The 15347-nt window shown below is 35.8% G+C and overlaps 11 non-coding genes across 11 annotated transcripts; all 11 read left to right on the plus strand.

Annotated features, from left to right (window-relative positions):
• The first annotated feature begins 143 nt into the window (after window positions 1-143).
• Window positions 144-262, plus strand: LOC141638815 (5S ribosomal RNA). Its single transcript, XR_012542242.1, has one exon. It is a non-coding gene; the product is annotated as a 5S ribosomal RNA (ribosomal RNA).
• Window positions 263-506: 244 nt separating this feature from the next.
• Window positions 507-625, plus strand: LOC141638830 (5S ribosomal RNA). Its single transcript, XR_012542256.1, has one exon. It is a non-coding gene; the product is annotated as a 5S ribosomal RNA (ribosomal RNA).
• A 244-nt stretch (window positions 626-869) lies between these two features.
• LOC141638836 (5S ribosomal RNA) lies at window positions 870-988 on the plus strand. Its single transcript, XR_012542261.1, has one exon. It is a non-coding gene; the product is annotated as a 5S ribosomal RNA (ribosomal RNA).
• Window positions 989-1231: 243 nt separating this feature from the next.
• On the plus strand, window positions 1232-1350 carry LOC141638707 (5S ribosomal RNA). The gene has a single exon (XR_012542197.1). It is a non-coding gene; the product is annotated as a 5S ribosomal RNA (ribosomal RNA).
• A 256-nt stretch (window positions 1351-1606) lies between these two features.
• Window positions 1607-1726, plus strand: LOC141638734 (5S ribosomal RNA). The gene has a single exon (XR_012542224.1). It is a non-coding gene; the product is annotated as a 5S ribosomal RNA (ribosomal RNA).
• Window positions 1727-1973: 247 nt separating this feature from the next.
• On the plus strand, window positions 1974-2092 carry LOC141638713 (5S ribosomal RNA). The gene has a single exon (XR_012542203.1). It is a non-coding gene; the product is annotated as a 5S ribosomal RNA (ribosomal RNA).
• Window positions 2093-2358: 266 nt separating this feature from the next.
• LOC141638848 (5S ribosomal RNA) lies at window positions 2359-2477 on the plus strand. The gene has a single exon (XR_012542273.1). It is a non-coding gene; the product is annotated as a 5S ribosomal RNA (ribosomal RNA).
• A 241-nt stretch (window positions 2478-2718) lies between these two features.
• Window positions 2719-2837, plus strand: LOC141638845 (5S ribosomal RNA). Its single transcript, XR_012542270.1, has one exon. It is a non-coding gene; the product is annotated as a 5S ribosomal RNA (ribosomal RNA).
• A 253-nt stretch (window positions 2838-3090) lies between these two features.
• On the plus strand, window positions 3091-3209 carry LOC141638844 (5S ribosomal RNA). Its single transcript, XR_012542269.1, has one exon. It is a non-coding gene; the product is annotated as a 5S ribosomal RNA (ribosomal RNA).
• A 247-nt stretch (window positions 3210-3456) lies between these two features.
• LOC141638708 (5S ribosomal RNA) lies at window positions 3457-3575 on the plus strand. The gene has a single exon (XR_012542198.1). It is a non-coding gene; the product is annotated as a 5S ribosomal RNA (ribosomal RNA).
• Window positions 3576-3841: 266 nt separating this feature from the next.
• LOC141638841 (5S ribosomal RNA) lies at window positions 3842-3960 on the plus strand. Its single transcript, XR_012542266.1, has one exon. It is a non-coding gene; the product is annotated as a 5S ribosomal RNA (ribosomal RNA).
• Window positions 3961-15347: the final 11387 nt, after the last annotated feature.

The raw sequence follows: 15347 nt of genomic DNA on the forward strand, positions 1-15347 counted from the left end.
AAAATCCGCACCAATCGGACTCTCCGGGAGCAAGTTACGACCGTTCGGAGAGACGGGGACGTGACGGGATATTGAAAACTTGTTTTATGTTGAAAAAAGGCTAGAGATGAGGTAATATAATGAAATTTGTGAGGAAAGTATATGGGTGCGATCATACCAGCACTAGTGCACCGGATCCCATCAGAACTCCGCAGTTAAGCGTGCTTGGGCGAGAGTAGTACTAGGATGGGTGACCTCCTGGGAATGCCTCGTGTTGCACTCCTTTTTTTCTTTTTTTCGTTTTTTCACGGTACTTTGCCTCCAAATTCTCTTGGTTTAATTATTTAAACGCGTAGATCTCGTCGAGCTAATAAATTTGAAAAAGAAATCCGCCCTAATCGGACTCTCCGGGAGCAAGTTACGACCGTTCGGAGAGACGGGGACGTGACGGGATATTGAAAACTTGTTTTATGTTGAAAAAAGGCTAGAGATGAGGTAATATAATGAAATTTGTGAGGAAAGTATATGGGTGCGATCATACCATCACTAATGCACCGGATCCCATCAGAACTCCGCAGTTAAGCGTGCTTGGGCGAGAGTAGTACTAGGATGGATGACCTCCTGGGAAGGCCTCGTGTTGCACCCCATTTTTTCTTTTTTTCGTTTTTTCACGGTACTTTGCCTCCAAATTCTCTTGGTTTAATGATTTAAACGCGTAGATCTCGTCGAGCTAATAAATTTGAAAAAAAAATCCGCCCCAATCGGACTCTCCGGGAGCAAGTTACGACCGTTCGGAGAGACGGGGACGTGACGGGATATTGAAAACTTGTTTTATGTTGAAAAAAGGCTAGAGATGAGGTAATATAATGAAATTTGTGAGAAAAGTATATGGGTGCGATCATACCAGCACTAATGCACCGGATCCCAACAGAACTCCGCAGTTAAGCGTGCATGGGCGAGAGTAGTACTTGGACGGGTGACCTCCTGGGAAGGCCTCGTGTTGCACCCCTTTTTTTCTTTTTTTCGTTTTTTCACGGTACTTTGCCTCCAAATTCTCTTGGTTTAATGATTTAAACGCACAGATCTCGTCGAGCTAATAAATTTGAAAAAAAAATCCGCCCCAATCGGACTCTCCGGAGCAAATTCGATTGTTCGGAGAGACGGGGGACGTGACGGGATATTGAAAACTTGTTTTATGTTGAAAAAAGGCTAGAGATGAGGTAATATAATGAAATTTGTGAGGAAAGTATATGGGTGCGATCGTACCAGCACTAATGCAACGGATCCCATCAGAACTCCGCAGTTAAGCGTGCATGGGCGAGAGTAGTACTAGGATGTGTGACCTCCTGGGAAGGCCTCGGGTTGCACCCCTTTTTTTTTCTTTTTTTTCTTTTTTTCGTTTTTTTCACGAAACTTTGCCTCCAAATTCTCTTGGTTTAATGAGTTAAACGCGTAGATCTCGTCGAGATAATAAATTTGAAAAAACAATCCGCCCCAATCGGACTCTCCGGGAGCAAGTTAAGACCGTTCGGAGACACGGGGATGTGACGGGTTATTGAAAACTTGTTTTATGTTGAAAAAAGTCTAGAGATGAGGAAATATAATGAAATTTGTGAGGAAAGTGCATGGGTGCGATCATTCCAAAGACTAATGCACCGGATACCATCAGAACTCCGCAGATAAGCGTGCTTGGGCGAGAGTAGTACTAGGATGGGTGACCTCCTGGGAAGGCCTCGTGTTGCACCCCTTTTTTTCATTTTTTTTCGTTTTTTCACGGTACTTTGCCTCCAAATTCTTTTGGTTTAATGAGTTAAACGCGTAGATCTCGTCGAGATAATAAATTTGAAAAAAAAAATCCGCCCCAATCGGACTCTCCGGGAGCAAATTACGACTGTTCGGAGACACGAGGATGTGACGGGATATTGAAAACTTGTTTTATGTTGAAAAAAGGCTAGAGATGAGGTAATATAATGAAATTTCTGAGGAAAGTGTATGGGTGTGATCATTTCAGCAGTAATGCACCAGATCCCATCAGAACTCCCCAGTTAAGCGTGCTTGGGCGAGAGTAGTACTAGGATGGGTGACCTCCTGGGAAGGCCTCGTGTTGCACCCCTTTTTTTTTCCTCTTTTCGTATTTTCACGGTACTTTGCATCCAAGTTCTCTTGGTTTAAGGAGTTAAACGCGTAGATCTCGTCGAGATAATAAATTTGAAAAAAAAATAATAAATTTGAAAAAAAAATCCGCCCCAATCGGGCTCTGCGGGAGCAAGTTACGACCGTTCGGAGACACGGGGATGTGACAGGATATTGAATACTTGTTTTATGTTGATAAAAGGCTAGAGATGAGGTAATATAATGAAATTTGTGAGGAAAGTATATGGGTGCGATCATACCAGCACTAATGCACCGGATCCCATCAGAACTCCGCAGTTAAGCGTGCTTGGGCGAGAGTAGAACTAGGATGGGTGATCTCCTGGGAAGGCCTCGTGTTGCAATCCTTTTTTTCTTTTTTTCACGGTACTTTGCCTCCAAATTATCTTGGTTTAATGAGTTAAACGCGTAGATCGATCTCGTCGAGATAATAAATTTAAAAAAAAAAAAAAACCCCAATCGGACTCTCCGGGAGCAAGTTATGACCGTTCGGAGACACGAGGACGTGACGGGATATTGAAAACATGTTTTATGTTGAAAAAAGGCTAGAGATGAGGTAATATAATGAAATTTGTGAGGAAAGTGCATGGGTGCGATCATACCAGCACTAATGCAACGGATCCCATCAGAACTTCGCAGTTAATCGTGCATGGGCGAGAGTAGTACTAGGATGGGTGACCTCCTGGGAAGGCCTCGTGTTGCACCCCTTTTTTTCTTTTTTACTTTTTTTCGTTTTTTCACGAAACTTTGCCTCCAAATTCTCTTGGTTTAATGAGTTAAACGCGTAGATCTCGTCGAGATATTAAATTTGAAAAAAAAAATCCGCCCCAATCGGACTCTCCGGGAGCAAGTTAAGACCGTTCGGAGACACGGGAATGTGACGGGATATTGAAAACTTGTTTTATGTTGAAAAAAGTCTAGAGATGAGGAAATATAATGAAATTTGTGAGGAAAGTGCATGGGTGCGATCATTCCAGCACTAATGCACCGGATACCATCAGAACTCCGCAGATAAGCGTGCTTGGGCGAGAGTAGTACTAGGATGGGTGACCTCCTGGGAAGGCCTCGTGTTGCACCCCTTTTTTTCTTTTTTTTTCGTTTTTTCACGGTACTTTGCCTCCAAATTCTTTTGGTTTAATGAGTTAAACGCGTAGATCTCGTCGAGATAATAAATTTGAAAAAAAAAATCCGCTCCAATCGGACTCTCCGGGAGCAAATTACGACTGTTCGGAGACACGAGGATGTGACGGGATATTGAAAACTTGTTTTATGTTGAAAAAAGGCTAGAGATGAGGTAATATAATGAAATTTCTGAGGAAAGTGTATGGGTGCGATCATTCTAGCAGTAATGCACCAGATCCCATCAGAACTCCCCAGTTAAGCGTGCTTGGGCGAGAGTAGTACTAGGATGGGTGACCTCCTGGGAAGGCCTCGTGTTGCACCCCTTTTTTTTTTCCTCTTTTCGTATTTTCACGGTACTTTGCCTCCAAGTTCTCTTGGTTTAAGGAGTTAAACGCGTAGATCTCGTCGAGATAATAAATTTGAAAAAAAATAATAAATTTGAAAAAAAAATCCGCCCCAATCGGGCTCTGCGGGAGCAAGTTACGACCGTTCGGAGACACGGGGATGTGACAGGATATTGAATACTTGTTTTATGTTGATAAAAGGCTAGAGATGAGGTAATATAATGAAATTTGTGAGGAAAGTGTATGGGTGCGATCATACCAGCACTAATGCACCAGATCCCATCAGTACTCCGCAGTTAAGCGTGCTTGGGTGAGAGTAGTACTAGGATGGGTGACCCCCTGGGAAAGCCTCGTGTTGCACCCCTTTTTTTCTTTTTCTTTTTTCGTTTTTTCACGGTACTTTGCCTCAAAATTATCTTGGTTTAATGAGTTAAACGCGTATATCTCGTCGAGATAATAAATTTGAAAAAAAAATCCGCCCCAATCGGACTCTCCGGGAGCAGGTCGAGCGGGACCTTAAAAACCGGCGCTGCTCGAGAGGCAATCCGGATTGCACGCTTTTTTTAAAAAACTCTTTAATTCGCGCGTGTGTGTGTGCTTTTATTGCTTTTTATTACTTTAGTTCTATCACCAAGTGTTCTTGCAGTTTTTGCGTGCGCCTCTGCCTATTGTGGACGGTCAAAATGAAGGAAACACGCTGCTATTCAGGTAAAAAAAAAGTCGATCGACTAAACTACATAGTCGATCGACCAAATTTTAAATGCAGAACTAGCGAAAAAGTCGATCGAGTGATAATAGTGGTCGATCGACGGAAAATCAAATGCCCAGAGTTCGAAAAAGTCAATCGAAAAAGTCAATTTGGAGCGGGAATGTAGCTATTTTGAGATGCGCAAAGAAGAAAGATAGCTAGGCGAGCAAAGGAAGAACTTGAAATTGCTAGTGCCTACTTTGAAGAGCTATATCTCGAGTTCTACAACAGATATTCAGGTGATTCCAATTGGAAATGAAAGCTTGTCCTCTTAGCTTTCCAACGCCACTGGAATCACCCTGTTTGCCCAAGTAACGAAAAAATGGCAGCCGTTTGAAGTTCAGCGCGCAAAGCAGGAAACTGTTGCTGGAAAGTACTCGATCGAGTAGAATTTTGCTCGATCGAGCCCTTTTTCTACTCGATCGAGTAGTGGCATTTATTGATTTACTCGATCGAGTAGATTTTCTACTCGATCGAGTGGTTTAAGCTTTAGTTACTCGATCGAGTGGTTTTAAATCACTCGATCGAGTGGATTCGCTATGGGTTTGGGCTTTTTAGCTTATTTCCGTCAATTAGGTTTAATAAATCCTATTTTTCTTATAAATAGGATAGTAGGACGTCATTGTAAACCCTCTCCCTTTTTCATCTGACACACTGTCAGACGTTACTTTTGCTCTATCATTGTTACTACCGCTTTTGTTCTTCATTTCCGGATCTTTTAATTTAGTAATTCTTTCTTCCCTTCTCTCTTTTTAATTTAATGTTTATTGTTCTTATTTCTTTTATTCTTGTTTCCCTTATTTCCATGTCTAGCTAATCCTCCGTAGTATGTTAGGATTAGGGAAGCCGTGGTAATAGCATGTTTTAATTGACTTGAATAGATTAGCTTTGCGATAAGAATTGTATTAGGCAATTTAATTGTTATCAGGTCGAATGAATGCATGCAAGAGACCAATTTATCTAGTTAACCCCGACCTGGATCGAAAGATTGGAAGGGAAGGCTTGCTTAATTACAATAGGTGATACCTAATTAGGGCGAAAGCTAAGTTAGGAGACCCTAGGGCGGTTTAAGGACCGAAAGGTGACGACCATAGCTCTTCTTATCAATAGTTTAATCGTCTCAGTAAACCCGATAGTGTAGCTGCCACGGTAGACCGACTCCTAGCATATTTCCCTCCTCTTACTGTTAATTCCTCGCATCTTTATTCCTCTCGCCTTAGCCTCTTAGTTTAATCAAAACATTTCAAACCCCCATTAGTGACATTAGACAGATAGAATAGACAAGTAGATAGTAAACCGCCTCCCTGTGGAGATCGACCCTACTTACCGCTGACTTCTGTTAGTAGTATCTAGGTATTTTATTTTTGGTACGAAACGACAGTATCACTCAGCCTGGACCACAACTTGGACTACGGAGGACACAACTGAGGTAAAGGTGAGGTACCGTGCCGAGCTTGCTTCACGCTCCTGAGCGAGGGAGGAGGCGGACGACAACTATGAGGAGGGCGATGACTAGTAGCAGCTGGCTACGACCTCCCCTTGTTGTTGGCTGGTTTGGGGAGGTCTTTTGTGCCCCATTTTGTGAGTTCTTTTTCTTTTCTGCTTTACTTGTATTTCATTTCGTTTTATGTACCCCTTCTCCCATATATTTTGATGCTGCTGGTGTTTGCTGAACACAATGAGGCCATTGTGTGATTTAGTTTGAGAGGGTATGCATCTGTCTATTTGCATCCATTTGCATTTTTGTTGCATTTTTGTTTACATGTTTATTGCATTTCCGTATGCATTGTTTTTCTTTTTTCCACTACTAAAAAAAAATCAAAAAAAAATTGAAAAATTGAAAAAAATACAAAAACATGTTTTCTTTTGCATATTAGGTCGAGTCGGAACGGTTAGATAACAATGATGAAATTGCTTCTGTGCTTTATTTTTCGCCTAAGCCTTGCTTTGCCATACTTGTACGGTTGTTGCATAATCTACGAGTTTGTGATCAAGTTTTCTAAACGAATAGACTTGACTTAATATCGGCAAACTACTCAAAATTTATGAGGTATAGAGCTTAATAAATTGATGACATTCATGATCAGTTTCAGTCTAGGATGAGAGTAGTACTCCTTATAAGACATGTAACATCAATTTGCATAAACATGATTTTTTTCTCTTAGTACCTGTATGCATTCGGGTTAGTGGCGATGTCACATGTGGAGAGGCATCCTTTTTCTTCTTATTCTACCCTTGAGCTTCACATTAGCCAAATTGACTTGTTTTGACCCAAATGTTAACTACAATCCTAAAGTAGCCTACCCTAGTCAAGCTAGTTTATTCTGTTAATTGTGGGAATGTGTTATCCGTCAGTTTGGTACTTGCATTGGATAATGAGAAGAGGATTGAATTGAGCCGAGAAAAAAAAATCAAATTCAAAAAAAAAAGAGTTGAAAAATCAGCAAGAAAAAAAAAAGAGATCAAATTGAAAAAGAAAAAGAAAAGAAAAAACGGCTGAAAAAGGAGAAAAAGAGAAGAAATTGTGTTGATTTTCACTCCCATATTGTCTTTATATATTACGGGGAGTCGTGTTTTATTGGAATGAGTGAGTTTTGCCGCATTGGCATTATTTTATTCTTTTAAGGTGGGTTTATGAGGCGGATGAGTTTACTTTTTGGTTCCGTTTGATACTAGGTTGACTCTTATCTCCACACTTCCAAAAATATTTTGCCCCTTTTTACCCAATTACCTCACTTTACCATATTTGTAAGTCCTCGGCATGTGACTTGGTCCTGTTTGGTTGGAATGCATATGTACGGTCGGTAGAGATAACTATCATGTTAGATTGCATGCATGTTCTTATAGGTTGCAGTTAGGTGAGTGACTATATTTCTTTATATCTTACATTATATACTCACCATGTTCTTTAACGAGTGATGAGCGACCCGTGAGAGTCCAATATACATGAGTCTTGCAAAGTTGAAGGTTTAGTAAGTTGTTTCATACGTATAACTCGTTTGCAATTGATTTTGCACATTAGTTTTGGCTGCTTGCATTAAAATTGGTTTGGGCGTATGAAGCATAGTTAGCTCTGAGATTGTCTACCGTTCCATTAGTTGTTTTTATCTTTAGTCGTTGCTTGCTTCGGAATAGGCAAGGGTTTGGTATGGGGAGGTTTGATGCGTGCTTCATTTATATGTTTTATCTTGCCATTTTGCACGCATTTCTATGCCATTTTGAGTAGCGTAATCTACTATTCTCCTTTGTTTCGGTTACTTTGGGTCATACTATGTTTCATGTAGGTTGTTGACCCAAGTGGTGTAGAATGAGCCAAAACCCGTCCTCGGAGTCGCACTTTGGATACTAGTGAAGCTTGAGCTCGGAAACGATCGTCTTGGAATGTGTGAGGCTGCATGGAAGTGTATGAGGAAGATGCTGAACGCTGCTGCTTACTGGCAAAAGTCGATCGACTTCTTGCTTTGGTCGATCGACTGGTTTTGCCCGAAGATGTGGTCGATCGACTGGTTTGTGTGGTCGATCGACCATTTTTACTTATCAGACCGTGTTTACTAAATCAGTTAAATCGGCCCATTAGTTGTTTAGTTAATAAATCTCAGCTATTGTTATATAGAGAAAATCGGAGAATATTATTAGGGTATCTTTCATATACTGTTAAAACACTTTTACACGTTACTTTGCTTTGGGATTCGGATTTGAGAACTTGTAGTCATTCCTCTTTCATTCGGTAATTTAATTCACCTTTCGTTTTTCAATTATTATTTTCTCTTATTCGTTTTACTCTTCCTTGTCTTGCTTTTATCGTATGCTTGATTATTGTTTCTATCTTCTTATCATGTTTAATTTAGTTATCATTATTGTTGTTAATTTCATTAATTCGATCATGAGTAGGTAATTTCTTCGTGCCAGGATTTAGGGGATCCATGGTTGCATGCCGGTATTTAATTAGGATATTAGATCTGGAATAATTGTATGTCTGAATTGTTAATCGTAGCAATTAATTCTTATTTAATTAGTTAAATGCATGCGGCTAATTATTTAATCTGGTGGCTTCCGACCTATATCGAGAGATTGGAAAGAGTGAGATCTGCTATGAACAATAGAATACTTTAAATAGAGCGAGAGCATATTAGAAAGTTTCTAGGGTGATTAGTGGACCGAAAGGATCTTATCACTACCCTTCAAGCCATAATTAGACTAATCTTTGACCCTACCTTTAACCGTTATTAGACCATGGTGAACCGACAATCCTAGTTGTCTTCCCTTATACTTTTAGACTCGATTTCTACACTTGATTTCTTTACTTTTCGCCACTTTAGTTTAGTATTCAAACAAATCAAACCCCTTTTTTTTTACTTAGACGGACTTATAATTAGCATATAGAACACGTTTGTCTCCATGTGGATACGATCCGACTTCCTCTACTACATTAGTTTAGGCCAGTGGTTTATCTTTGATAGGTGTGCGATTTAGCCGATCATCAACCCCTTTTCATTATGCCTCCACCGACTGCTCAGGTGAATACATATAACTCAGATGGTCTCTTATTTAATACGGGTCAAATAACACCTCATTTGGATTGATGGGACAAACTTATTACTAGTCTTGACTCTGGAGACATTTTGCTTTTTTCCTACGATTCTGTTTTACCTATTTTAAGTTAGTGCGAATATTAACTGACCTAGTACCTACCGATCTCGATCTAGATTCACTTGATCTAAATCATAAAATCTGATCAATTTACCACAATTCTTAAAATTAATTTAGTCAACTCTCTACAAATAGAGTTACAATCAAATAGTAAAAACATGAAATAACCAAATACTGACATGTTGTATAACCAGAGAATCTGGTGAGGTTGTTGTTCCAAAAATTTGGAGACTGGTTGGACAAGACCGATGAAAATAGATTCTCGATACTTCATCAATGGGTCGAGGATGAGGAGGCAATACCGTGTAAGATACTTTTCGAGGGAGATGATCATGTTGCTGACGCGAAGACTAAAATCTTTAAGGAAATTATTTTTATGAAAGAAAACATGGCGTCTGACACTCCGTTGCAGTATACTTAAATGCTCCAAAAAAATGGGGTGTACTTTTTCACATACGAATTTACTCTTTCACATACATCTTTTACAATTTTACCCTTCTTATTTTTTTCCTCCTTCACCCAATTGATTTTTTTTATCTCCCTTCGGCAACCCACTCCGTTTGACCTTACTCCGATCAACTGTGTTCCGTCTGACCTTACTCCAATTTAGCCCGGCTACGACATCATTTGTAGCGGTTGGCCTTGGTTCATAGTGTTGCAAGTGAAAACTTGCAGAGTTACAGTATTATGGCATCAAAATCCATTGAACGCAAGGAGTATAGTGATCAAATAATTAATTACACATTTACATTAGATGAGGAGACGATTCGAGTATACTGCAACTCACAACGTAATGCTTAGAAATCAATCATGAGATGAGTGTTTTTTATCATTAAAATCAATTCAATATCTATCATCCATGTTAGTGGATAGTATCAGTCGCCGAAGAATTAACCACCATGCCTTCCACTAACACACCACCGGTTCACCACCGGTCCATTAACCCTAATCGATAATAATTGATAAACAACTAAACACATTAATTTAACTAATTGATAAACCCTAATAATTTCAACATTGTGGGAGAAAAATTACTATACTAATTGGAAAATTATGATCCATTATTCGAGTTTTTAGAGCAATTAGATTCGATTCTAAGGAAAAAGGTACATACAAGAGTAATTTGTTTAGATTTAGGGAAAAAAAGGTATGATATGGAAAGTTAATGAAGGAGTGTATGTGGAAGAGTAAAATCCGTATGTGAAAAAGTAATTCCGATTTTTTTTATAACTTATTATAAAAGAGGATAGTACCATGACATGACTATTTGAGTGCGCTTGAGTCCTTATATTACGTCACTATTTACGGCTTTGCCATTCTTCAATTTTTTTATATGATTTCTACTCTCTGTATGCATCTTCATGTCTTTCGTCTTTCTTGTGCTCCGCATCGTCATCGTCATCTTACCTCCATCAGAAGTAATTCATTAACACTATCAACCGAAATTAATTACCATATTATTTGATTGACACCATATTATTTCATTCATCTATTCCAATCATTAGTACTTACCATTTCATTCTTTTTTTTTTCATTTTCTATGTTTCTATCATTTTAGTTGATAGTTTACTTTGTCATTTATTTTCAACATTATTCAACTTCAATCACTATACAAGATCCGGATTGCTTATTTGGTTTCTTTCGATTCGACGGATTGCCGATACACACATTTACCTTTGAATCGAACAAAAAAAGATAAACATTAGGTGAGGTAATCAAAATCTATTTCCTGAATTTTTGTTTCAAGTAGAGTTTTTTTGGGAGTAGAGAACATTGTGCTTATAAGTTTATATGAGTTTCGGTGTTTAGTACTTATTGATTTTTTTTTCCGTAATTTATTTTACAAATATGCTTATCAAGTGTTTGATGATCACACAACGAAAAATCAAATGCTATTTCTTTCTTTTTGGGTACAGTTTACATATAGTTTTAGGTAATTCAAAATTTTACGTATACGATGATCGATGTTGTTATAAAAAGAAAATGCTATGTTGTTTCTTTTACGTATTGAGCTGTCGAAAACCGTTGTTAAATATGGTTTACAACTAAATGTCCTTTTTTTTAGCTTTAAAAAATGCTAATCATTAGGCTTCCTCCTTTCGTGTTCTTGTATCATATGTATCCTCCACGTTATACATTTTGTCCGTATAGTATACATAAACTGTCTTATACATTTTGCCGAATGTACATGCAAATTCGTTGAAGTATTTAGTCTTTTACGTATTTTTATAACACAATCCTATTTTTAATGCTATACTTCATTGTCTTTACTACATCTAAATCTCCATACAAAAAATTTCGTTTTTTTGTAAGACATACCTGTCGAAAGTTTGCGACGGGTAATACTTGACCTGTCACAAGCTTGAACCATCACAAGCTTGTGACGGATATATTTGTCACAAGGGAGAGTTATTGAAGAAATAAATAAGAATAAATCTATTAACTAAAATGTATGTACTTCTTTTAAATTATTCTTTACACTTACTTTTGGTATAAAGATTTATGGACCCTAAAAATTAAATCAATTGATTAGTAATTAACGTATAGAAATGACCAACCCATAAAGAAAAGGTAAAGAAATTCGCAAATTTTTATTTCATATGGGCTGTTTTCCCGTTTGAAATAAGACGGATAAAAAGATTGCCATTTTTTAAGAAAATGTAACCATTGAATCTACAAAATTTTTTAACTAGAGATGTCACTTTTTACCCTGAAAATGATGTGAAAAAGAATGTAAACATGTTGCCATAAAATAAAAAATTTTTATTGTAGAATGACAACGTGTTATCCATCTTATTTAAGACGGAAAATAGTCGTCTGAAGCAAGACGCACTGAAAGAAATTATCAAAAACAGAGTTCACCAACACAACCTCCATAGTCCACACACTTAAAAATAACGACTACTATGCACATCATCTAGCATAGACAAAAAAGACTACTAGCAACAGTCCATTTATTATTCAGCGATTTTTTTACTAATTTATGAGTTGTGGGTGCCCTACAACTATTGTCTTCTTCTGCATGGTTGGCTTTTTGCGTTGATTTTTGGTGTTGACCAGGAGTATCCCCTACCGACAGCTGGGGCAATCTCCTTCGGGGTACTGAAGGCAATTTAATGGGTTGACCCCTCCCAAGTTTGGCTTTTTCATTCGCAAGAGTCAGGAATCGAACCCCTGACCACTTGTTTAAGAGATGAGAGCCCTTACCACTCACACCAGCCAACTTTGGTAGCTTTTTGCGTTGATGAAGGGCTAAGTTTGCATTAAAGTCTTCTGATTTTAGAGCTGCAAATAAATATCTTCCGGACAGTTGTACTACCATGCATGTATTCCTGTCCTATACTCTTCATGCGTATCGTCTATTACTCTAAAAGATATGCGTATGCCGTTCTTTTTAAGATAGACACAAAATAAATTTTTTTATTTGTAGAATGGACCTATGTTTTCTATAAATACATGAGCAACTATACCTCATTTTTCCTTATAACGAAAGCAAAAAAACAAAGAAAAAATTTCCGCTTTTACATTCTCTGTCTTCGCTTTACATCAACCTTAAATCGGTAATACGTTTACCTAATTTTCAAGTTCAGTTTGCATGTAATTGCATTTAATCATTTAATGTGTATGTAATTTTAGATGAATATATTAATGGTAGAGAATTGAATCGTTTTATTTTAACGTGTACATCTATTTGTAGTGTAAGATATTAACAAATACATATTACTTTTTAAATTGCAGCTGAAATTTCCAAATCAGAAACGGAGCCGAGTTTAGTGTGAAATCTCTAAAGACGTTTTAAGGTCAGTATGTGCTGAAAAATGTTATTTAATATTATTTACTTATAGTTTTTGCACTATATTAATATCATATTGGTTAGATGTTAAGTTTTTTTTAATAAAGAAAATTGTTCATTACAGTGCTATTATTAAGCGTCTCGGAATTTGTAGCTACGATTTGTCAAATTCAAAAATAACCAAAAAAAATAAGATTAATCGACTGCTCTACGTAGTTGTTTTTTTTAATAATTTTTTAAAACTTTTTTAGATTTAGTTAAAATTTTAAAAATTGAATTCAATGAAAATATTATTTCGATAAAACAATAAATAATTCAACTAATAGTCGTGAAACCACGTAAATGAGTTGTAGAATTACACCTCTCATAACGTTTATCCCCGATTAAAAGCAACTTTAAATCCACAAATGATGTTGTTTGCATCGAAATATAATTACTTAAAGACGAAAAGGATTAGAGTGGTATCACTTCAATAAAAGTAGAAAACTAATTTTATGTACTAGCATAAGTCAGTTTAGAGTGTGGATTTAAAACGGGAAAGATACTCATTTCATTTTTATTTTTGACGATTAATCAAACAGTTGATAAATATAATTGTATAAGTAAATTTATTATACAGAAATGTTCTTACAAAATTTAAGAAAAGCTTAAAAAAATCAAATTTAAAACAGCATATTCATCGTTGTAAATCGACTATGCAAAAAAAAAAAATCCAAAAGATACTAAAATTACGAAAATAGACAACTGTTGTATGTAGGTAAAATTCAATACCGTCGAAAAAGCTTTGTGGGATATAAAATATAAAATTACAGTGTAAGTTAACTTACATAAACGCTGACATACACTCAAGAAGATGTATCGTACTCTATTTCCTAAGTCTAAAACTAACAATAATCGTAATCTATTTCGTCAGTTTAACATAAAAACTTTAAATGTTTTTTTTTGTCTCCGATTGTGTTTTTCTTTTAGTTAATTACTGATTATTTTATGAATGAATATCATATCAGCTGTACTTTTATTTTGAAAAAAAAAATTTATATGTAATCAATAAGTTAATATTACGTTGAATTATAATTCCGTTTAAACTTAGTAGTATATACAGTTTATTTTAAAACAATTTTTTTTCATATTTTGATTACAGCTATACATAATTTATTTTGGTTTAAAATTTTTAATCTTGGAAGCATTTACCTAAATTATGTTATATCTCAAATAATTTCTTATTATTTTTTAAAATTATTTTAAATAAAAGGTTTCATTAATTGTTTTACCACATAGGAAAAAATGTTGTAATCAATTTTTTTTATTCTTTTTTATATAACGAGAATTACAAAAGTGTTTAATATTATATTTTTTTTTTGTAAATAATTTTTTTATATTTTGATTACAGCTATACATAATTTATTTTGGATTAAAATTTTTAGTCTTGGAAGCATTTACCTACATTATGTTATATCTCAAATAATTTCTTATTATTTTTTAAAATTATTTTAAATAAAAGGTTTCATTAATTGTTTTACCAAATAGGAAAAAGTATTGTAAACAATTTTTTTTATATTCTTTTTTATATAACGAGAATTACACAAGTGTTTAATATTATATTTTTTTTATAAGATATTTTTTATGAAGTTTTTTTTTCTTTCCATAGTTAATAACTGAAAATCGTTTATTCTATCTTACTAACTATCACAATGTGTTTACAAGGAAAAATAAGTTTCATTTTTTTTAATGTTTTTTTATGGTATTATGTACATAAACTTCGTAACAAAATACTAAAGAAAACCAATTATGCATTTCTAATTTATTTAAATTAATTGACACGTTAATGTTGTTTGGAGAATTTGTGGTTTATTTTCGTCTTTTTTCTGTTTCATTTTTTTGTATTGTTTTATGTACATTTGTTTTATTTAGATATTTTACTTGTGGTTTTAACAAAGGTGCTTTCATATTCATAAAAGCTATATAATATGCATCTACTGAAAAAAATTGCATCATACTCCCGTACAAATAAGCCACAAAAGAAAAGTCGTTCAATTTCATCACCTACTATTCTAAAGGGTAACCACTTCTCCCTGCAAACATATATGGCTTTTTCCATTCCTTTTTAGTGGTTTATAGCCAATTTCCACATTTCACATCCCACTTTATTAAATCGTTGTTAATAACTTTAAAGGATTTTCATTTCCTCCAGAACATCCAGCTGTTCTTCCTTTGCTTTGATTGTGTTTACACTGTGGCGCAAAAAAATTCAAAAATGAATCGAAAAATTTCTGCTGCTGCCAAGGAGATATATGTCTAGCACAGAACGTAATGCCGAATGACCCCCGCATGTTGTTCATGTCAAACGACGCTCTCTCTATAAATTTCAGAAAATATGTTATGTTGTATAAAGTTCTTTCGCTTTTACTTCCTTTGGAGTTAAGAAAGATCGTGAACTGGCGCAGAGAAATCGTGGCGTTTATAAGTTTAGAGTTCAAGGTCAAGTTTATCATTTCATTAACGACATTTTGCCGACTGAAGAACAACCTAGATATATAAAACTGTATTTTTTCGATACAGA

This window comes from Silene latifolia, unplaced genomic scaffold, assembly GCF_048544455.1.
Source record: "Silene latifolia isolate original U9 population unplaced genomic scaffold, ASM4854445v1 scaffold_215, whole genome shotgun sequence".
Taxonomy (NCBI): domain Eukaryota; kingdom Viridiplantae; phylum Streptophyta; class Magnoliopsida; order Caryophyllales; family Caryophyllaceae; genus Silene; species Silene latifolia.